Source organism: Pinus tabuliformis, chromosome J, assembly GCF_031772625.1.
Source record: "Pinus tabuliformis cultivar Carrire ecotype Pingquan chromosome J, CPIR1, whole genome shotgun sequence".
In the NCBI taxonomy this organism is placed as follows: Eukaryota; Viridiplantae; Streptophyta; class Pinopsida; order Pinales; family Pinaceae; genus Pinus; species Pinus tabuliformis.
The window spans coordinates 872,049,533-872,073,649 of NC_142295.1; positions in this window are offsets into that span (position 1 = coordinate 872,049,533).

The window sequence follows — 24,117 nt, forward strand, 5'->3', positions numbered from 1 at the left end:
CTGAAAAGCTAACTATCCAGCGTATACCAACGCGTTATTTATAAGTGAAAATGCTGCAACTAATTCCTAGATTCTATGCTGCCAAAGAGACACGTAAATCTCCACGGCCTGAGATCTAGTGTTATGGTCATCATGACAGTTAAATCCATGGAGTGGTGGTGATGCAGACTGCCTGCATAACCCAGAATCTTTCCTCCCTTACATCGTACCCATTAGAAACCACCCAGCCTTCATATGACTTATAAGCCAACAAACCAAATGTGCTCTTGTTTCTTTTTAACAATCTTAACATTGTTTACTCAATCCAAACCATAAGCAATACCATCCATCCTTTGACAATCGACATCAACCCACACACAGTACTAGTTCATAACTGGATTAACAACGTTTCCATTTTAGTGAACATACTCAGAAGTATGCCACGACATTAACATTAATGTGTTTGCCCATTCAACACAAATATAAAATATATATACACCTTTTCCTTTAAAACATACCCACTGCAAAGCAATACCATTGCATCTCAACACGATTCGAATTTGTTTGTTTTGTTATACTGCCACTTTATTCAACATGCCAGTACTCCCAATTTATTTGATTAGAACTTAAATAACAACAATCTGACTGTGGAATTAACATACCTTCATATCGCTTTTTGTGTATAATCCGCTAATCACAGAGATGGCGCCTTCTCCAAACGAAATTGGCTTGAAATATAACTGCGCCATACCACGAAATGAACAGTAGTCTTCCAATGCAGAACGTTGCTGCCTTTGACAAACTGCTTCACTGATTTACAATCTCCATCCTCTGGATTCGAGTTACAGAACATTGACGCATTCTCCTTCACTTCGATCCACAATTTGTTTTAAAATAAACACAATCATGATTTGCATTTTCAATCCACGCCTTTCTGCACCATCAATTCAACATAAAACTCCCGTCTGCACATCTGCATTTAACACAATAATGTAAACGTATACTATATAATATCTGAAATGTTCTCCGTATCCTATATCTGTGCATTCAACCTGCAATTTCTCACCATATAAGTTCCAACGCTATCTCTACTTTTAACATAGCGATTTCATTTAGATCGCAATCCTTCATTGCTTAATTACTTTGCCAGGTTGGGAATTTGTTGTTGGGAAAAGTATCCAATACGGAATGACCCTATCCCACTCTAAGGGTGATAGTACCTCAGCAACAATCAAAGCAAAGCTATTCGAGATTACTTCTTTATGAGATGTAAGAGAGAGGAGGAAGAGATCCACTGACCGATGTCTTCCGCTAATGATTGATCCAATCTTCTATCTTTGCTGCTTGCTCCCAGCTCCTTGCTCTTTCACTAGCCCAGCTACACCAAGATCCTGCAAAATCACAAGAAAGGGAAACTACAAGAAGCATACATTCATAATTGATTCAAGGATTAGAATAAATCAAATATACAAGTATCAATACACCATTGAGGCACATGCATATAGAAGAACCTCAAATGCTTTATTAATGGAAGAAGTAAAGTTCAGGAAGTGATACAACCATAAAAGGCCCAATCCAGCATGACCTCCCAGCAGAAAGAAATCTCCTCTTCACCTCCTTCAAGCAAATCACCCAATAGTTCTATACTCAAACCAACAGCACTTCCTTATATTTACAAGATTCCAGCCTCCCTAGACCTCATGAGAGAGCTCTATATATAGGAGATTTGGAGAAAGGATGAGTCAGCTTGTAGCTGGCATGAAGCTGACTAGTGTCCTCTCCCACTTCAGTTATTCTTAAGTTCTTGAGTCCACTTGGAGGTTCTTGCTTCCACTTGGAGATCTAGACCCTCTTACTCATCACAAGTCGAATTCCCTGATCCAAGTGTCATTTTGGAAGCTTCCTGGGCATTGACACCTTGAGGAATGACTGTGCCACATGTCCCAACTCGCCCAGCGCAGGTAGCCTTCTTTGCAGTTGACATTCAGCGCAGGTAGACAGTGGAGCTCTTGACATTCAGCGCAGATGCTCAGTGGAGCAGTTGACATGATCCAGAATTAGCCTGTTTTTGAGTGTTTTCAGGTGGAGAACTGATATTTAGTGCTGTGGTTTGTTGACCTTGTTCCTCTAGGGGTAGGAACAACATGTTTAGGGACTTTGGATCCCTCAGATTATTGACATTTCATGCTTCATGCTGTAAGGCACAAAAATGTCTATAACAGTTGCCCCCTAAAGTATGAGGTCGTTTATCGGGTGAAATGCTTTATCAGGAGGATCCGAAGTTCATTCAATCGCTGAGAGGTGACCTGTAATAAAATACAATACAATACATTATTTTTCATTCTGCTTTCATGATCTAGCTGAGGCGGGCATTCCCATGCTCAGTTTTATAAATTCATTTCGGTACATAGAACAGACGATCGTCTGATGATAGACTGATAATTCTCTGCTGAAATTATCATCCTTTGAGTAGGATGATCATCTGCTGCAATGATGTACATGTCAAATGTCTTTATATTTCCTGAATATATATCGCAGCCCGGATGGATGAAACTAGATCCGGGGTCTTCAAACTCGTTCGATCTTCACTCTAAGTACAAGTCGATCCATGTGAGAATTGCTCTGAAGTCGAACATGGAAAGACATCGCTTGATTACCGGTCAATGATGTAAACCGTTAACAAGCGCGAGAGGAATCACCGATAATGATAATGACCCTCAAGGTACTGCAGTACAATTCACGTGGTGTGAATAAAGGACTTGGCGTCGAACACCACGCAAAATCTTCTGGTCGAAGGTCATTGATGTATACCTGTCGCCAGAAGTGAGAAACTTGCCGTTGAGGCATGCAAGCTTCAAAGTACTGAGGGGGTTGTTCCTAGATCAAATTCTCGGATAATGAGTTGAAGTCGACAAGAAGCGATCCGTCAAAGGAGGGCCTTAATGAATCCCACATCAATGACACGGAACGGAGCTAATGATTTTAGTGGAGGTGAAAACAATCTGTGATAGATGATTCAGGGTGGCGATCATGGGTGGATGAAGGATAATGTATGGCAGTGGATGGGACACGGTTGACTCTTTCTGAACAACATCTCTTGAACATATAACGACACTGATGCGATGGATCGATAGCATTACCCCAAATGTGGATGGTTTGGCGAAGACCATGGTGATGAGACCGGTGAATGAAACAACCCAACCCGATGTGATACGGAGGAAAAGTGTCATGTTCAAGAGCGACTTGCTACCATTAAAGCTTTGAGGTTCTTCCAATTTTTCCCCAGTCATTTCTGACCAGTACCTCTTTATTTTTGTCAAGCTTGAGGAGGATAACATATGCTTGTTCTATAACCTGCCCTTCGGGCAAGCCCATCGCTATGTTTTAACGAGCCTAGCGATAGGGAAACTCGTTCTCGTCTAAAGACAAGTTTGTCGCTATTTAATCATTTTAACGAGTCTAACGACAAGGAAAACTCGGCCCTTTTCATTTTTAGAGAGTCTGAAAAGGTACAGAAAGTTAACTCCAAAGTTCCTTTTTCGTCATCTAATCCCTTAAGTCTGAAAAAGTATAAAACAATACAGAAGGGATGAGTTTTCGATAACTTTAACGAGCCGAATAAAACAAGTGCTCAACCTTTTTGTGTAATAATCCCTCAGGTCCAAAAAGATTAAAATCTAGAGGAGGGATAGCTCTTCCGGTCACTTTAACGAGCTGGAAGGCCAAAACTCGGCAAACTTTTCATATTTTACGAGTCAGATGAAAAGAGCTCAAAGAAGACTCGTCTTTTGAGGAACGAGTGATAAACAGGGATAGCAGCAGATTCCAGGTACAGGTTGGAATTTTCCAATCACGGCAGTGTCACAAGGATGGCTAAGTGAAATCACTCTTCGCAGCTGTTCCTCAAAATAGGTAAACAATCATATGGAGGTGAACGATTGGCCAAATGGAATGGAGGTGGCAGGTGCAAACACGACCAAGGCTTTTTATGGCTAATAAATTTACGATCACAATGGTTATTTACCGGGGTATGCTCATTTTTTAATGAGCTTGAATGCTCAATCTTATGTTTATTTTTTAACGAGCATGAACTATGTGCTAAAACTGCTCGGATCTCGCTTTTCTATTTTTTAACGAGCATAAATTCCGCGGTAAAACTGCTCGATAATACCAGTCATAAGATAAGAATGTCTCCTGTGAGATAGCTATTTTTTATGGAGCTTTATCTCACGAAGCTATGCTCCTAATTTGGCAAATTTTAACCTTTGCTCCACATCCTTTCTTTATGCAAGTTAGGAAACGACTAATCCAAAAAACAGATAAATAACCGCTCTTGGCTTGCACTCCAAAAGGTTTGCATGCCCCCAGGTATAAAATACAATTTCAAGGCTGCCCCTCCTCTCCCCCACCTCTGTTTTTCTTTGGGTGTTCACAGCTACTTGTCGTCTTGCCAGTCTAATGTTAACGATACTTGTCTTCTCGTTATTTTTAACAGGTCTTATGCGGTACTTGTCTTCCCGTCAGCCTAACTTTTAACAGATTTTTTGCAAGATCGCAAGAGAACAGCTACTTGCGACAAGAGAGCAGCTACTTGCGACAAGAGAAGAACACTACTCAAAGACAAAACATTAATGTTATTGAGGGAGGCTTGCCTCTTTCTGGTTACCGAAAGATTGTTTTGTTAACACCATCAAACGAAACATCTCCTCGGCACTGTCTACCGAAGTAGACAATGGTGAATGACCTTTGTCAAACAAGTAACCTTAACAAAAGAATCCTGTTCCAGAACAACCCCTCTTCCTTCTTTCGGACGGGGTACGGACTAGTCATATTCTTTCGCGGAAATTCTACCTTATACCCAAGGTTTCCTCTGCCCGAAGCAGACCAGGATGCATGCCCCCTGGGTTCCAGTCCCATCTTTCCGAATCACTCGCACTCATCGGGAAGGAGGACTGGGGGTGGAGACATTTCTTGGGTGAATAGACCATTGAGGGTTGGTATGTGACTATTTGCGATGCGTGATCCCGGAAATGAAAGTTGGTCTACGAGCTTGACCATTCTTCCTTCGTGTGGAAAACACATTACTCTAAAGAGTGAGGAGACTATAGCTCCCATGCAATATATATAGTCTCGTCCAAGGAGTAGGTTATAATCCAAGGGTCCTTGAACGACCATCACGTTCATTTGAACGGTCTTCCCTTTCAATGTAACAGGCACATTGGGGAGGATCCCTAATGGTCGACTGGTTCCTTTATCAAAACCCGAGAGATTTCTTATCTCAGGAAAAAGCTCCGGGGAACCCAGTGCTTTCCAAGCAATAGAGGAAAGGATACTCACAGATGCCCCTTCATCAATAATAGTTCCAGCCATTACCATTCTATAAATTTGGACTATGATTCTGAATGGTATACTGGCTGGCAACTGGGGTCTGCCTAGTTGATTCCAATCAAAGGATACAACTAGGTTGCTTGGTGGTGGGACCGAATATGCGGCCGGATATGACCCTGACGATGTTCCTTCCTGCGATAAAGGAATGGGCGCATTGCCCTGATGCTCATCAGAGTCTGTGTTGATGAAAATAATCTGGATGGTGTCATCCTTATTCTCTTCAGTGAGGGTGTCATTTGAAGATGAATCTTCAATGACGGTGTCATTTGAAGATGAATCTTCAATGACGGTGTCATTTGAAGATGAAACCTCTGAAGGCGGAACCAGGTCAACTGCCGTTTCGACCTTTAGACTTTCGTCTGGTCTGGATTCAGTAGGTTCATTTTCAATGACTGACACTTCAGCTGACCACTTGAGCGGGCCAGCTGTATTTTCAACCAACGAAGGACTTGGCACGAGTTTTTTGTATCCAGGAGGAAGTCTCAACGGTGAAACCGGACGATCTTCCAAAACTCTCTTCGCTTCGTCTAAGAAGGGACAACAGTGGATGGCGTGATCGCCTTCACACAGTCTGCAGGGGGATCTTGCTCTCCCTCTTCGTCTTGAACCTTCACTTTCGCTGGTTGACGGTAAGCATTCAACATGGCTATCAGAGGTTGATGCTACCGAATTGTGCAACCGAGGGGACCAGTCCCTTAGTATCCGGCGAATACAGGGACAATATTTATAGAAGTGGTCTCCTCTACATATGACACATGGCGATTTAGGCCCGGTCTGTGCTGTGTGTGGATTTTTGTCAGATGTCTTTTGCTTGCCCCCAGTCGCCTTAGGCTCCTTCTTCTTCTTCTCTCTCTTCTTCTTCTCCTTCTTCTCCATGGGAGCTTGGCTTTTGCCGGCTCTACCTTGCGAAGATGAAGGATCGGAGGAAGAGTTATAGGAAGTAGAAGGCTGGTGGGCAGTTCTAGACTGATCTAACTGTTGACTCGACTGTTCAGGAACCATGGTGTTCTGAACTACATTGGTTGAGAACAGCCAAATAGGCAGGCCAATTGTCAGTCCTGGAAGCGACAATGTGGCCATGTGGGGCGCACCAACTTCTCCCCAAGAGGAGAAAGGACTAGGATTTCCATCATGTGGAATTCCTTGGTTGGGACGTTCCATGTTCTCAACTTACAGATCAACGCAGGAATAGGAGGTGATTATGTTCTGTTTAAAATAAATTTTATAACGACGCTTTAGACACAACTTGCTTTTTCACTTTTTAAGAGTCGAGAAAAAGCTAAAGATGACTCTAGTCTCCTTCGATGTTTTAACGAGCCCGAAGTGACAAATGCTCGGATGGACTTTTTCAGTTATAGAGTTTGAAAAAGGCCAAAAGAAACTGCTCTGGAGTTCTAGGCAGAGGGTGTGCCAAACTTTTCGCAAAACCACAGAATACGTTTTACGGTATGAGTGGTCGATCTTCGTGAATGCTGTGTTCACTGCATTGCGATCAGTAGGGCAGTCGAAACGGTTTCCTATGGATAAAGGCTTTGTTCCTATAGGGGTCTCCCAATATATACGCGACGGTACGTGGGAGCACAAGTCCGTATTGATACTTATTGCTTCACCGTGGAGGAATCACCCAACCACTCAACGCTAAGATATCATGTTTAACGACGCCGGAACACGTCTCTAGCTTAGACCTCTATGTGTTTGCGTTATGTTTCAATGCGTTGTTATGTAAATTCAATTTATTTTAAGGTTGATCTTGTTTAGCAGTTTGCCTTTATGGATCACCACGAGATGTATAGTAACACTCCTAAATGCAGTCTAAGATGATAAGCAAGCTTTTCAATCTTTCAACTTTGAAAATCTTAACTACTGAGGGAAAAGAAAGACAACATCTTTTCACATAGATCATAGAGCACACACTAATGCACTTTTCCCTAAATCAACATGCAAACTGTCAAAATGTACATGTACAATGCAGGTATTTCTTTTCTCTTTCTTAATGTTGGTGTAATACAAAAAGAAAGCTGTTGTATAACTTTGAATTCAATTTCAAGTGAAAGCAAACAAGCTTGTCCAAAATCAAAAGACACCTTAAGATTTACTTGTTTTGACACTAGAAATATATAAATTCAAACCATATGATGAAAGCAAAAGCTCAATCAGCTATGAACAGCAAATAAACTAACTCTTAAGATCAAAACGACACTTATCACAGGTCTAGATCTAAGAGGCCACAGCAAGACTAGTTCACTTTTCGTTATGGGAAACTGCAAATGATATAAGAAATACACAAAGAACAAATACAGTTTCTTTATACAACCGAGGCAGAATAGTGGCAAGGAAAGTTGGTTTCAGATAGGTACATTCACTGGTAACAGGCTGCAAAAACAAGGGTGAAAACAGGGCAATAAACAGGAGGGAACCCCAGTAGCACTAGGAAAAACTGGTTTAGCGCAGGTAGTACACTGGCAGTTTGACCTTCAGCGCAGGTAGCCCCTTCGGGAACTGTGCTGAAATGCAGACTGCCTTCACAGTGCCTGCACTGAAGATTCAAACTTTCGTTTTTCTCAGTTTCCGGGTCACAGATTGCTAAAAAATTCACAGTTTTTGGCCAAATCTGAAGGTATCAATCAAGTACACACTAAGGGATGAAAAGGAGGATGAAAAGCTATCACTAAGAGCTGTTCAGAGTCCTTGTGGATCAGCTCTTCAAATCATAAACTTGCCCAGAAACTGAGCTAGAGTAGCTGCCCTCTACTTTGCATTTGAAAGATCCAAATGCAGTTCGATTCGGTACTCCCTGTGTTTATGAAATGAATAGCAAAAACACAAACAACCAACAAGATACGATCCCCAGTGGAGTCGCCAATTTGTTGTTGGGAAAAGTATCCAATACGGAATGACCCTATCCCACTCTAAGGGTGATAGTACCTCAGCAACAATCAAAGCAAAGCTATTCGAGATTACTTCTTTATGAGATGTAAGAGAGAGGAGGAAGAGATCCACTAATCGATGTCTTCCGCTAATGATTGATCCAATCTTCTCTCTTTGCTGCTTGCTCCCAGCTCCTTGCTCTTTCACTGGCCCAGCTACACTAAGATCCTGCAAAATCACAAGAAAGGGAAACTACAAGAAGCATACATTCATAATTGATTCAAGGATTAGAATAAATCAAATATACAAGTATCAATACGCCATTGAGACACATGCATATAGAAGAACCTCAAATGCTTTATTAATGGAAGAAGTAAAGTTCAGGAAGTGATACAACCATAAAAGGCCCAATCCAGCATCACCTCCCAGCAGAAAGAAATCTCCTCTTCACCTCCTTCAAGAAAATCACCCAATAGTTCTATACTCAAACCAACAGCACTTCCTTATATTCACAAGATTCCAGCCTCCCTAGACCTCATGAGAGAGCTCTATATATAGGAGATTTGGAGAAAGGATGAGTCAGCTTGTAGCTGGCATGAAGCTGACTAGTGTCCTCTCCCACTTCAGTTATTCTTCAGTTCTTGAGTCCACTTGGAGGTTCTTGCTTCCACTTGGAGATCTAGACCCTCTTACTCATCACAAGTCGAATTCCCTGATCCAAGTGTCATTTTGGAAGCTTCCTGGGCATTGACACCTTGAGGAATGACTGTGCCACATGTCCCAACTCGCCCAGCGCAGGTAGCCTTCTTTGCAGTTGACATTCAGCGCAGGTAGACAGTGGAGCTCTTGACATTCAGCGCAGATGCTCAGTGGAGCAGTTGACATGATCCAGAATTAGCCTGTTTTTGAGTGTTTTCAGGTGGAGAACTGATATTCAGTGCTGTGGTTTGCTGACCTTGTTCCTCTAGGGGTAGGAACAACATGTTTAGGGACTTTGGATCCCTCAGATTATTGACATTTCATGCTTCATGCTGTAAGGCACAAAAATGTCTATAACAAAATTTAATGACTTGTATTCATTTTATATAACTGCAATTGTAAATTCGCCGGAGGATATACAAACCCAAACTTTGAAACCCTGTCTCCTCCGTCTGGTGTATTATGAATTCATCAAACAGGCCAATATTCATCCACAGTTTGATATCAATCTACTGTTGCTTTTCCTATTGAACAAATTTACGCAGCGCCTTCAGCATTCAACTTACAATTTGAACTGGTTTTAAAATATGAAATCGACATGGACTCACAGGGATTCTTGACAGAAGTTTATATTAATAGCAAACCAATCCAAAAGAACAATCTTATACCAAGGTTCGATACAAACCGAGGATTAAAATACATCCCTCTTACGCAGAGATTAATGTCTTGTACATTCAATGGTTATGCATAGCGATTCTCACACAAGTCGATGTGAATTCAACACATATATTGATCATTTCTTCCTAAATTCAATAATACCATGAACTTCAGAAATCAAATAAACAGTTTCTCAATCAATCAATGTATGTATAATCTGAAACAAACCAATGACTTACAAACTTTCGCTGGCCAGTTATTTCATTTCTGTGGCCCTTTACAATTGCTGAAGGCTTACAGCCTTACTGTTCAAGCCACTCTCAATCTCACATTCACTCACAATCTCAATGTATCCTTATCCTCTCAAAAACCCCTCATATTTATACATAGATAATGCATTTAATTCACTCAAAATATCTCTCCACCCAATCCTCAACTAATCTATATTTTAGGTGTGGACTCAACAAAGTCCTATAGAATTCCTAATCTCTAATTTTGCTCCTAAACTATTTCTCTCATATCCTTTTAATCAATAAAAGAATATTTACAAAATCCTCACTTTTCCAAATTATCTCCTATTTTATTAAAAATAACAAATAAATTAATAAAATAATAAAAATGTCACACCCCCCTTTTATCACATATTTACAAATGAAAAATGGCCTTGATGCTCCTGCATCAGACACCCAACGTTAAAATTAATCATGATCGCCTGATCATGTGTTCGGATCTGTGTATGCCTGGATCCCATATCTTGTGCTGCAACTTTCCACTTGCCACTGCTTCTTTTTGATGTTCTTCTCCAGGTTTCCACACTTTATGTTGCATTGCTCCACTGGCTGTGCTCTCACAATCTTTTGCTGTCTTTCTTTTGCTGCTTCTCCTTTGTTTTACTGCTGCTGGCCTCTTCCGGGATTCTTTCATCATCATCCGCCTCATCAGTTCAATTTCTCTGTCTAACAGACTTTCTCCAGCATCTTCAATAAAACCTGAATTCACAAAACAATTGTTAGAATAAAAACCATAAGGCTTTAGTGCCCCCATAGATGTTACTGCTGTCAGTGTTGCCTCAGCTGTCACCATAAATGTCGTCCCACATGTTGCTCTAGCTGTCACTATGGATGTTGCGGCCTCCCAAACTTCCTGTCCCTCTGCAACATTCCTTTGCTCATCATCTGCAATTTCATCTGCAATTTCTTTCTCTGGTTCCAACAACCATTTCAGTGTTTCATTAACATGCTGCAAATTAACTCCAGCATAATCTCCATCTTCCCCTTCGACAATCTTCAGAAATTGTCCATCATCTTCAAGTTTTGCAAACACTGTAGCAGCTCCAAAACTTTGTCCACCAGTCTTCTCTTGGCTATACAAACAAGCCAACTCTTTCTTGTCACCCACGGTAACAAGCCTCTGCTTATGAGACATGATTGTCTCATCTTCTTTCTGCAACTGTTCTCCTCCATCCAAGACAATTCCAAATGATGAACTGTCTTCTTTCTCACCTGTAAACACAATCAAATTGTCAGCATCAAAATCACAAGACCCAACGGTCTCACTTGTAGATTCAGTCATCCGCAGCTCTAAGTCTTCTTCAGGACTCAGAAAATCTATACTGGCTTTCTCCTCAGCTTTCCCTGGCAACACTTCAGTATGTTGCTCTAAGTTCCTTTCCAACTCTTTTGTCAGCACATCAGTATGTTGATTTGTATTCACCATGAGACTGTCAGCTAGTCTCTCCTTCTTACCATCATCTGCTCCATAACTGTCATTCATGAGAACTTTCCTGCCTTGCTTCCTCAGCAAATTATCCTGCACATAAGTCCTTTGTCTCTCCAACTCTCTTCTCTGGAGATCTAGTTTCCTATACAATTCAACAACTTCATTAGGAGTAGAACTTGGAAACTTCACACGATTTTCCATACCTTCACCAATGCGTGACCAATCATCAGCTGGTCCTTCTCGTTCTGCATCAACATCCTGATTAGACTCCTTCGTCTTCATCTCCTTCTGAGATCTTGCTATCTCAGCATCGATCTGAACAGCCTTCAGATTCAATTCTTCTTGAACAAACTCTAAAGCTTGCTCATCTCCTTGTACTGTACCTGCAAACATACACAACTTGTCAGTTTTAAAACCGCAAGACTTTTTAGTTTTGACTGCTCCCTATAACACATCCTTCTGAACAAATCTGCGTGTGGAATCTTCAAATTCCATCTCTGGTTCAAGAACTCTAAGTTCCTTTTTCAACAAGGCAATCACAATTTGCCTCAACCTCCTCTGCAATTGTCGCCAAATCATTCTCTTTCCCTTCAGTGGAAAGATCCAACCTCTATTCTGATTTTCCTGCTCTTGCAGCCATTCCTCTAGTACCTGCAATTGTACTTTCATTACTGCAATCTCTCTTTCTCTGACCTCATCACTCATCCTACCGCTGTGGCATTCCTCTGAACCTCTTCTCTGATCCTCCATGATCATTTCCTTCATGAGTTTCTCACTCACCATGAGTTGTACTAGCCTCTACGACAACAATCTCTTCTGCTGCCACTTACCTCACCAAGCTCTCCTCACTCAGTCTTTTGGTAAGTACTTGGTTCACTGCCTCTGGAACCTTTCGAGCACTCTCTCTGCTCTCTTCAGGCTATCTCTTCAACTCACCTTCTTCTTCAGGACGCTGCAATTGTCCTCCTTATTCAGCCTTTAGCTGAATGCCAGGTTCACTGCCATCATCTTCTCTGCAACCATAAACTGCATTTACAAATTTCAAATCAGAAAAATCATCTCACCTCTTAAGATCTTGCATGATCTTTTCCTCCCTGCAATCCTGTTCACTTGCAATTGTGTATGCTGCATATCAGATTTAAAATCTGATCTTCCTTTCCATCATTCATCACACATTCAAAAACACACTTTAGTTTTCAACAAAACTTTCTGTTTTCATTCAAAAAAAAAACAAATATCTTCAACAGAGCATTCTAGCTCTGATACCAAAAATTGATGCAGACTGCCTGCGTAACCCAAAATCTTTCCTCCCTTACATCGTACCCATTAGAAACCACCCAGCCTTCATATGACTTATAAGCCAACAAACCAAATGTGCTCTTGTTTCTTTTTAACAATCTTAACATTGTTTACTCAATCCAAACCATAAGCAATACCATCCATCCTTTGACAATCGACATCAACCCACACACATTACTGGTTCATAACTGGATTAACAACGTTTCCATTTTAGTGAACACACTCAGAAGTATGCCACGACATTAACATTAATGTGTTTGCCCATTCAACACAAATATCAAATATATATACACCTTTCCCTTTAAAACATACCCACTGCAAAGCAATACCATTGCATCTCAACACGATTCGAATTTGTTTGTTCTGTTATACTGCCACTTTATTCAACATGCCAGTACTCCCAATTTATTTGATCAGAACTTAAATAACAACAATCTGACTGTGGAATTAACATACCTTCTTATCGCTTTCTGTGTATAATCCGCTAATCACAGAGATGGCGCCTTCTCCAAACGAAATTGGCTTGAAATATAACTGCGCCATACCACGAAATGAACAGTAGTCTTCCAATGCAGAACGTTGCTGCCTTTGACAAACTGCTTCACTGATTTACAATCTCCATCCTCTGGATTCGATTTACAGAACATTGACGCATTCTCCTTCACTTCGATCCACAATTTGTTTTAAAATAAACACAGTCATGATCTGCGTTTTCAATCCACGCCTTTCTGCACCATCGATTCAACATAAAACTCCCGTCTGCACATCTGCATTTAACACAATAATGTCAACGTATACTATATAATATCTGAAATGTTCTCCGTATCCTATATCTGTGCGTTCAACCTGCAATTTCTCACCATATAAGTTCCAACGCTATCTCTGCTTTTAACATAGCGATTTCATTCAGATCGCAATCCTTCATTGCTTAATTACTTTGCCAGGTTGGGAATTTAATGACTTGTATTCATTTTATATAACTGCAATTGTAAATTCGCCGGAGGATATACAAACCCAAACTTTGAAACCCTGTCTCCTCCGTCTGGTGTATTATGAATTCATCAAACAGGCCAATATTCACCCACAGTTTGATATCAATCTACTGTTGCTTTGCCTATTGAACCAATTTACGCAGCGCCTTCAGCATTCAACTTACAATTTGAACTGGTTTTAAAATATGAAATCGACATGGACTCACAGGGATTCTTGACAGAAGTTTATATTAATAGCAAAGCAATCCAAAAGAACAATCTTATACCAAGGTTTGGTACAAACCGAGGATTAAAATACATCCCTCTTACGCAGAGATTAATGTCTTGTACATTCAATGGTTATGCATAGCGATTCTCACACAAGTCGATGTGAATTCAACACATATATTGATCATTTCTTCCTAAATTCAATAATACCATGAACTTCAGAAATCAAATAAACAGTTTCTCAATCAATCAATGTATGTATAATCTGAAACAAACCAATGACTTACAAACTTTCGCTGGCCAGTTATTTCATTTCTGTGGCCCTTTACAATTGCTGAAGGCTTACAGCCTTGCTGTTCAAGCCACTCTCAATCTCACATTCACTCACAATCTCAATGTCTCCTTATCCTCTCAAAAACCCCTCATATTTATACATAGATAATGCATTTAATTCACTCAAAATATCTCTCCACCCAATCCTCAACTAATCTATATTTTAGGTGTGGACTCAACAAAGTCCTATAGAATTCCTAATCTCTAATTTTGCTCCTAAACTATTTCTCTCATATCCTTTTAATCAATAAAAGAATATTTACAAAATCCTCACTTTTCCAAATTATCTCCTATTTTATTAAAAATAACAAATAAATTAATAAAATAATAAAAATGTCACACCCCCCTTTATCACATATTTACAAATGAAAAATGGCCTTGATGCTCCTGCATCCGGTGGCTGCTCGATTCAGTTCACGGCTTGATCTACAGGTGTGCCAATACCTCCAGAAATTGAGGATCGTGCCACGCAAACCTTCACGTGGGCAGAACAGAGCCATGCCACCGCAAAACTCCTTGTTTGGCCCTTCCTTTGACCGTCGTTGACCATGACCGTTTATGAATGATTTGGCTGAACTGAGGGGACACGCTCCATGTACATGTCACTTGCAGCTTGCCCATGTGGCTGGTTTCTCCATTGGACACCTATAACATAGTCTTTAACAAAATGGCTGTGGAAACTTGAGCTGGATGCGGAAAGTGACAAGTTTCCGCAGCTACTTGAACAAAAATCTAAATCAAACAACAGTCATAAACATAGTTAGGAAACCATTTCATAAGCTCTTTTTAGACTAATATGCAATGATTTGACAGCTTGGTGGATGAAGTAAATGGAAAAAGAAGGCTGAAAGGGTATATAGGGAAGTGCAGGTTTGGGACTCAACAGTAATATTATAGACACATACTCATATCATGTAATTAATCAAACATTCAAGCAACCTGTAAACGCAACATGTTCGATAAACCAAATTGATGAAATAATCAAACTCATACGTCAATGTATCTCAGCGGAGGCTATCACATTTGCACAAGTCATTCCAGATTAGTACGACACAATATCACAAGTATATCGACTCATACATGAATGTCATAACCTTAACCATCTGCATAGGCCAATCCAAATTATCACGATACATATAACATCAAGATCTTAAATGTAATGACCATACTCTTTATGCATATGACCACAATTCATACAACAAAAAGTTACTACCATGCATGACTATCCAACGCATAGGCATATGACAACACTGATCAACTAGCATCTATCATGCATGTAACCACAACAACACTAGAATGACAGGCATGCACATAACCATAATTCCTATAACAACCATTAACCAACATACCTGCATGCCCAACATATAAACATGTATGATGATCTGCCTTTAGCCCAAGGCCTAATGCTGCAATGTCGCTTTTGTTAGCACTTGAAATTTCACCTCAGGCTGAAAAGGCAAATCTCAAAGCTACATCAAACCATTCAGCCTCGTAGCTAGCCCTACGGGGCAAGAGAAGGATCTCTCCGGTCAATCTCGGCAAATTTTCAATGGGATGAGATGACCAACAAGATAACACTGATATTAGGCTAGTAAACTGATCAGAAAGATTGATTTTGGGGTTTTTGGATTTTTTGGTGGCAAATTGAGGAGCTGCAATTTAGGGTGCGGGGATTTGACACAGTTTCTGCAGGGGGGTCTTTGGGGCGAGGTAGGAGCCTGTATTGATGTCTTTAACTGAAATGAATGGTCAGGAATGAAAGATGAGGAGCTAAAGAGAGCAAACAATCACTTTGAATTCTCTTTAGACAGAAGAAAACATTGAAATTAAACAAATTTAAAAGCAGAGCATGGCTAGCATGAATTCATACTTTAACACTTCATTTGTTTAATGTGCAACAGTAAAGAAAGGAAAGGAATCACATAACAAAGCTTACAAGAAAATGAAGAAACACACCATCAACACATGAGTCCACAAGAATCCCAAAGATGACTGCAAAACCCTGGTCTTCCTTAGCCAAAAATTGCAGAGATACAAGTGAAATAATACAGTGATAACTTCTCCCTCAAGAGTCCAACCTTCCAACCCCTGAAAATGATTAAGAAAATATATAATATAGGCAAGCCAACCTCTTCCCTTGCCTCTAGGGGTCGAGCTCATCCTTCTAGGAGCTGTTTCAACTAATTTTAAACTGAGCACTAAAATCTAGGCAGTCAAAACAACTTGCCTCTATAAGCTAGGAAACCAATCCATTCATTAAATATTTACCCTTGACATGAATGAATCTTCTAGAAGTGTTAAACAAGAGTAAAAGTGTCTTAGAGTTACAATACTTACATCAAAGATAATCATCTTCAACCCCAAAAAGTCAAACCAAGTCAAACTGTGCTTTTCCGAGCTGTACAGTGAAATCTGGCAAAGTCTGCTCAACGGGTCGCGCACATCTTCTCAACGGGTCACGCACATTGGAAGCTCTGTTTGAGGCATTTCCCGGTGTTAGAATCAGGTGCAGGATAGCGCGTTGGAAAGATCATTGAGTCTACTTTCCAACCCAACTGGAATTTTTCAATTTGGAGTTCATTTTCCCTGTAAAAAATCAATTCTCCCAAGACAGCTTTCGGGGGTGAGACCCGTTGAGGAGCCAAAACCTGTAAATTACCAAAAATTGCCAAAATTACCCAAAATTCTCAAAAATTTTTGGGATTTGAGCTGTGGCTAGGCTATTGAGTGCCATGGTCTTTGAGTGAAGCCTCAGCCAAGATTTGGAGGGGATCGGTCCTCTTTCTCCTTTTTTGTGCCTTGGCCAACCGCCTTGGATCCGACGATTGTAATTTTGACATTTATCTAAAACCATGACACTTGTGCAAAAAGTGAAGGAGGTTTTTCTTCTTTGGCATGTTTTGGACAAAAACCTCTCTCAGTTTTCCAAAATTCATCTTTTATTTCTCTGGAACATCATTTGAGTACGACTTGTCCCGATGTGTGAAACAAGGAATTTTGTCGAAATGGAGCGAAATGAAGGGGATAGGGGGCTTCTAAATTCTTGGGGACATTTTTGGAAGTAGGGAGGGATGTTAGGAAGCAGGGGAAAGTGGAATCTCAGAGATTGAGTGAGGGGAAGGGGTCCAAAAGGGCAAAACACAGGCCCAACCTAGAAAATTGCCAGGTTGTAGCTAGAAACTAGGGTTTGTGCAAAAATGAGGAATTTGGAGGATCTAAGGGATGGGAAGCATTTGATAAGGTACTTTAAGGATATTGGAAGGTGTATGAACATCTGGAAACAAGTTTTTCCGATGATTTGACCGTCCAAGAGAAATTGGCTTTCAAAACCCTAGGAGAGGGAAATGACCTTACCTAGGCACAACTGAAGCATGAAAAAGGTGTAAAATGACCCAATGGAATCTAATACAATGATGACAACCCTCTGAATGATGATAGACTCAGCTGAATGATGACATGGACTGACATTTGGGCAAACCCTAGACCTAATGCCTAGTGACCAAATTTTGCTTGAAAACTCTTTGAAATGACAAAATTTGACCTTGACACTCTGAGACCACTTTGTAAGAGCATATTTGATCACTGGAGGAAGGCTGGAAAGACTGACACTAACAACTTTGATAATCTACTTCTTCTTTATCTCATCCAACATATCAACATCATAACATACCAACAATATCACAATGACACAAGACCACAACAATGACCATCATAATGGATGCATAAAAAACACATTCCACCCATCCAGTCCAAGTGAATGGAAACCCACTCTGATACCATTCTGTAACCACCCCTCCCATATCTACCCACTTTCACCAGCTTACTAGGGTAAACATGAGTTGAGGGATACTATGACATGACTCAACCTCCTAGATCACATCAAGGAAATGAAGTTGACAAAAAGAAACCTTATTGACCTTCCTCAGGGGCTAAAAGACCCCCAAGAGCTAGACCACCCCTCTAGGTGCCCAAACCTTGAGTTAGATTACTTTTTTGCTAACCTAGACTCACAGCTGCAAGCATAACACTCCATCCATGCAAATGTAGGCCTCTAGTCACATGCATAAGCTTGCAAGGTAGTGATTGCACTTCTAATTTCTCAGTTTTGAGCTTGCGACCCTGAAATCAGTGCCACCTTTTCAGGGCTTCTCTAGACCACTTCCCAGAACTTAATGAGACTTTCTAGAATGATAAATAACAATAAGAAAAATCCAATAATACAAAACTTGATCAAGGACTTGACATAACCCGACCTAACCATGGCGGTGATTTCATCAAATATATGGTGAACATGTAATCTACAGGTCATAAATGAATATCTGAGCATAGGGGTCTCATAATTATCTGAAAATCATCAATAAGGTCTAATGTCCTCTCACAATAGCTGCAATAACATCTATTAGGTCATGCATTCAATAACCATTCATTTACCAATCAAAACATGCTAAGATCCTGTTGATGCCTCTAAAATCTTAGCACCAACATCGGGGATAACCACCCAGTCCGGACCTTAGTACAACTCCTTTTCCGTTTGGTGTGGTGGCTCCGACTGGATATTATGGGACCAGTTTCCCATATAATGAATGGTTTGATGGATGATTGGTTTATAATGTATAATAAGGATGATAAGTGTTTTAACCTATAACTCAAACATATACAAATATGCTTATCTAAACCCGGGTAATGTATTAACAATGCGATTTCTGATTATTTCTAACAGACAAATAATCATATAGATGAATTACTGATCGATAGAAAGATGCATTCATAGATAATGATTACTTTGTTTAAGAAATTAAACAAAGTAATTATTAATAAAACATATCGCATTCATAACAATGTATATCGTTGACATATATCTTTAAAATATAACAATTCTAAATCTTCAGAAATGACATGATAAAGAATTATTTGAACAACATACATATATCAACAATAGCAACTTTTAAAAGAAATGCTTCATTACACAAGGAAACAAGACAAAAGAACAATGATAAAAATACCACATGCATTTGAGTCTTTCCGATGTAAATAACATTCCGATTCCACTTTCTTATTTGAGAAAACCTTCCAGGAAATACAAAAGTGTAGGTCTTGAAAAAGTTTCTTCACAAAATTGTAGAACCTTGATCCACTACTGATAAAAAATATTCAGAAGTACAAAAGTGCAACTTCTCAAGTCAAATCTTATACAAGTTGAGGACCCTTTCTTCAAAGACATGAAAGGGTTTAAATAATAAAATAAAAACTAACTGTGAATAAAAATCGCTTTATGCTGTTGAAACTGCAAACATGAAAATCTGGGATTTGATTTATGAAAATACCAGTGCGATAGCCTTTTAACTGATCCATTGTATCTACTTCTCTTCTTGCACCTGCAACTGACAAATTGAGAGCATTCATTGAATTTCTGGAGGGTGACTCAACCTAGAATGTAGTTGAGCTATGTACGTAGCATCAGAAAGTTCAGGAACCATGAGATTGACAGCGTTGACAAGGCATTTGGTGGCCATTTGCTGGCTGTGTGGCTTTACTAGGAAAAACCAAAATGCATCCCAAGTCAAGTTTTTCACTTTTCCGATTTGTTCCTCTCTGCTGGCCAGATCATGTCTCCATTGATCTTCTAGTGCTTTTTCCTTAGGGAGCTTTCTTGGAGAGCAACTGGAGATCAAGTTAGTTAGATATAAGTTGTCATTTACCAACTCGATCACATTGTTCCTTGTAGCCCTAGCTTTGGAAGTAGCTCTTTCGGCCTTTATTAACTGTGATTCCCACTCCGAAAACAGGATTTCTTTGTGCGATTCTTGGATTTTCGGTAGATTAGCAACCATGCCTTCTTCTGAACTTTTCCAAGAGAGAAATTTTGTTACCTTATCATTTGCGCTTTCAAATTCCAGCCTGGTGTCAACTGCTTGTTCAATGAGTGATGCAGTGATAGTACACAATGGGTCAACCAATGATATCTTATGGAAAAGGATGTTTAGTTGCCGAGATAAGGCTTTAGTCACTTCCAGGGCTTCTTTCTTGAATTCATCAACCTTTGGATAATCCTTGAATTTCTCTACCTGTAATTGCAGCTGTGCAATTTGTTCTTCTTTAGTTTTCTTTTCCTGCTGAATTGCCACTCGAAGCTTGCTGAGTTCTTGAGACAAATTTTGTTGTTTCTGGAGAGCCTATTGATCAATCTTTTGTTTCTCCAGACTTAGCTATTCTTTTAGTTGCTCATTCTGTTGTTTTTGCTCTGCTAGCTGTTGCTCAAGCTGACTGATCTTCTGCTGTTCTTCTGTTGTTTGCTCTTCAAGTTGAGTGATCCTTAGATCCTTTTCCTTGATTAGTTGGCTAACTTCGGAAGCCTTATCCATTGTGGCAGCTGAATAGGCACCTGCATATTGGGAAATCTTGGTTAAATCCTTAGAAGGATTGACTTCTGAGTCTTTCCATACCACATTCATCAGTTCAAATTGAGGAATTGAGAATGGTCCTTGGTCAATTTTTCTCTTTTTCCTCTGTCTTTTGACCACAACCCTATGCTTTGGACTGTAAAATACATCCAGGGGTGGTATTTCCTCAACCTTCAATACAATTTCTTGGGAGGGATTCTCTGGGATTATTTCAATATCATGTTGAATATTCACTGTGCCGACTGCTCCTTCAACTATAGTACTAGTAACAATAGGCTCCTGTGTTGCGGGCAATTTTGGCATAGTGATGTTTTGGGAGTCATTCTGGTTCTTGATCATTTGATTGAACTGCTCCCATTCCTTGATTAAGCTGGAATCAATATTTACATCGGTGTCTAGGAGCTCACTAGTATTTTCCTTTGTCTGCTCCTTTTCGGGACTCTGTTCCTTTTCAGGACTCTTCTCCTTTTTAGGATTCTTCTCCTTTTCAAGAGTCTTCTCCTTTTCAGGAGTCTTCTCAGTAGTTTTTTCTTTAGTGTGGCCTTCTTGCTGCACCATAGGGGTAGTGGCCAATAAATCCAGAGGCAGTGTTTGTAACCTCTGTGTCCTGAACTGCATAAACTTATCTACTTCCCCTGCTCCTAATTTGATCTTTGCTAGATGTTTTACCTGTGAAAATGACTCAGCCGAAGAGAACAAGTCATCATAGTCATCTTTCTCATGTTCAAATTTGGCAAGTTTCACCTGAGTGGTAAAGTTGTAAGCCACTGCTTTTGGATCATATTGTCTCTTAGGAATGACTGCTAACTTTAGAATTTTTATCTTCCCTGCTTCTTTCTCTGCATGTTTGAAATCATGCAGTGAATAAGTACCACATCGGAGGGGAAATGAAGGCCACATTTGTTTCTTGGACTCTTTGAGATTCCTGGACATTCCTGTTTCTATTATCTGGTAAGCTATTTCTCTAGCCAATAGCTTATCAGGAATGTACAAGGGGAGAACATGTGGATCTGTAGTGCTACCAAAAAGTCTGATATAGGTGAACTTTTCTTCACCAAACCAACTACCAATTGATGGTAGGTCGATGTTGGCCTCATCGGATAACCTAGGAGCAGGTCTGTTGAATATGGCCTGATGGATGGGTAAAAAAAAACCATGGAAAATTCTATATATATGATCTTTATAATGGGCCTTCCACAAATACTTATGATAAATGTGAATAGGAGTTGGGTCTTGAGGAGTCCATTTCCAACCTAGAATGGGGTAGTCAGAATTGAAACAGATGGTATCCATGATGTAGGCGCTCATATAAAATGGGGGTATTGTCCGGGTAGTTACAAACCTATTTCTTCTATAATCAAGGATTTGGTTGGCCATTTTATCTGATAAAATGGTTGCCCAATCCATGATATAAGAATTAATTGCTGCTTCCATTAAAGGCACCATTTCTATTGAAAACCTAGCTGAATTAGAGACTCCAAAGAGTCTACATATCATAGCGCCAGCATAGCAATAAGGAGATGCTAAGGAGTCTATGGAGTACATACCAGAAGATTCATGCTTATTCTTGTTTGGGAAATGCCTCCATTGCCTGATAGGGTTCAACTCTATATCGTTCTCCTTGGCGAAAGCTTCTAAAAATGCTTTGTTGTAATGTTTCTGGGGGTCCGGAAAATGATACATCTTCTTGATATCTTCTGCTCTGAATGTCCCGAACATCCTTCCATCAGCTGTATAGAAGGCTATGTCGGTTATGTTGATACTTTCTATAACCCATCTCACCAGGTCATTGTATGGTAACACTTTCGCACGGGCTGCTATTCTGTGGAGGAAGGAGTTGGCTAAATCATTAAGAGTATTTTTTGATTTATCAGTTGAACTAGCCGTTGCTTCTTCTTCTTCAATTTCAGATGGATCCTCGGCCTCGAGTAGATTATATATGCCCTCCCATGAAGTCTTGCCAAGGCCTGAACAGGTAGTATCAGCTATCAGTACCAACTTCGCTGGTTCATCTTTCGCTATGACGGGGGCTTTTGCTTTTTGAGATTTCTTAGACATTTTTGTTGGACTGATAACTTCCGAGTCACTTTGCAAAATGAAACAGAAGGACGTAACAGTGGAAAAACTTGTTCAAAGCTAATACACAGCGCACAGGACTAACAACAATTAAGCGTAATAGATGTTATGGATCTATGATATGTTAAGTCCCCATGGATGAATTTCTCGAAGGATTCAACCATAACTGCTTATTAATGATTTCCCCATAACTTCCAATGTGAAACTTTAATGCCATGATAATATGTCGCATCGCAAATTTATAACGGTCCTTTATAGTATGGGTATCGTGACTTTTCGATCAATGATTAGTGATAATCACATATCGCAGATCGGGAGTTACAAGTACCGTGCTAAAATGTTTCCTTTGCATGGTTGCGATTGCGATCATTGGTGAGCTGGCATGGGGAGGCGACATGTTTTTTAAATTAATAAATCGTTTAAATTTTCTTTATAATTGACTTATAACTTTAAACAACACAAGTTCGTGATATTTCATGTTTTGCCTTTTATTGAAAGCGCGCTTTACGATAATAATATCGCATCGACAGATTTCAACGGAACTTTTTGGGATGTGTTTTATGATTTTGGCGATGCACGATTGTGATCGGCTTATCGCATCGGAGGTTCTCAAATGGGACACTTGAAGCGATTTGTTGATGAGTAGCGATATGCGATTTCTGATAGAGTTATCGCATCGACGGATCTCAATGGAACACTTTAAGTCCATTATTGAAATAAAGGATGTGCGCGATGCGACATATTCTTTTTATAATTGTTTTCCTTCAATAAAGCTTTATGATAAGGTTTTATTATATTTCAAATTGGATTGGACCTTATCAAAAGGATTTTCATGGGTTTGATAGATTTGCAAATTGCGATTGCGATTTAACCTATCCTAAAAGCAAATTTTATATGATCTATGATAAAAATTTATTTTCAAACGTTTTATTGATTTTCTTTATATTCTAAAAGGGGACCCATTTCTTACTAAAGTTTTATATGAAAATTTTGAAATGGGGAGGGTTGTTGTATAGCACAACAGATCCATAACTAGAATTTGTCATAACACCATGCTTATAACCAAGATATAAACAGAATAATAACAATGATATAACAACATCAAAACCACACAAGAACAAGTATAAATACTCATGAAATACAAGAGGAAAAGAGCACTTATTAACATATGCAAAATCCAACCAAGTCAGGGACTTGCACGTACCACTCGACCATATATTAGGCTGAACCAAATCTTTCTTTCAACCAATCACCCCCATGCCATATTCCAAGCATGAATGTGGGACTCAACAAAAAAACCAGGCTTCCTTAGGCTTTACCACAATCCCGCCAAAACCAGTCAAGGGACTCCTAGGCCCAAAACAAGTACCTACACAACTAGGCTTTACTACAATCCCACCATTACCGGTCAAGGGATTCCTAGGCCAAAAAAAAAACATACACTATGGCAGGCTTTACCATAATCCCACAAAAACAATCAAGGGATCCCCAAGCCCTAA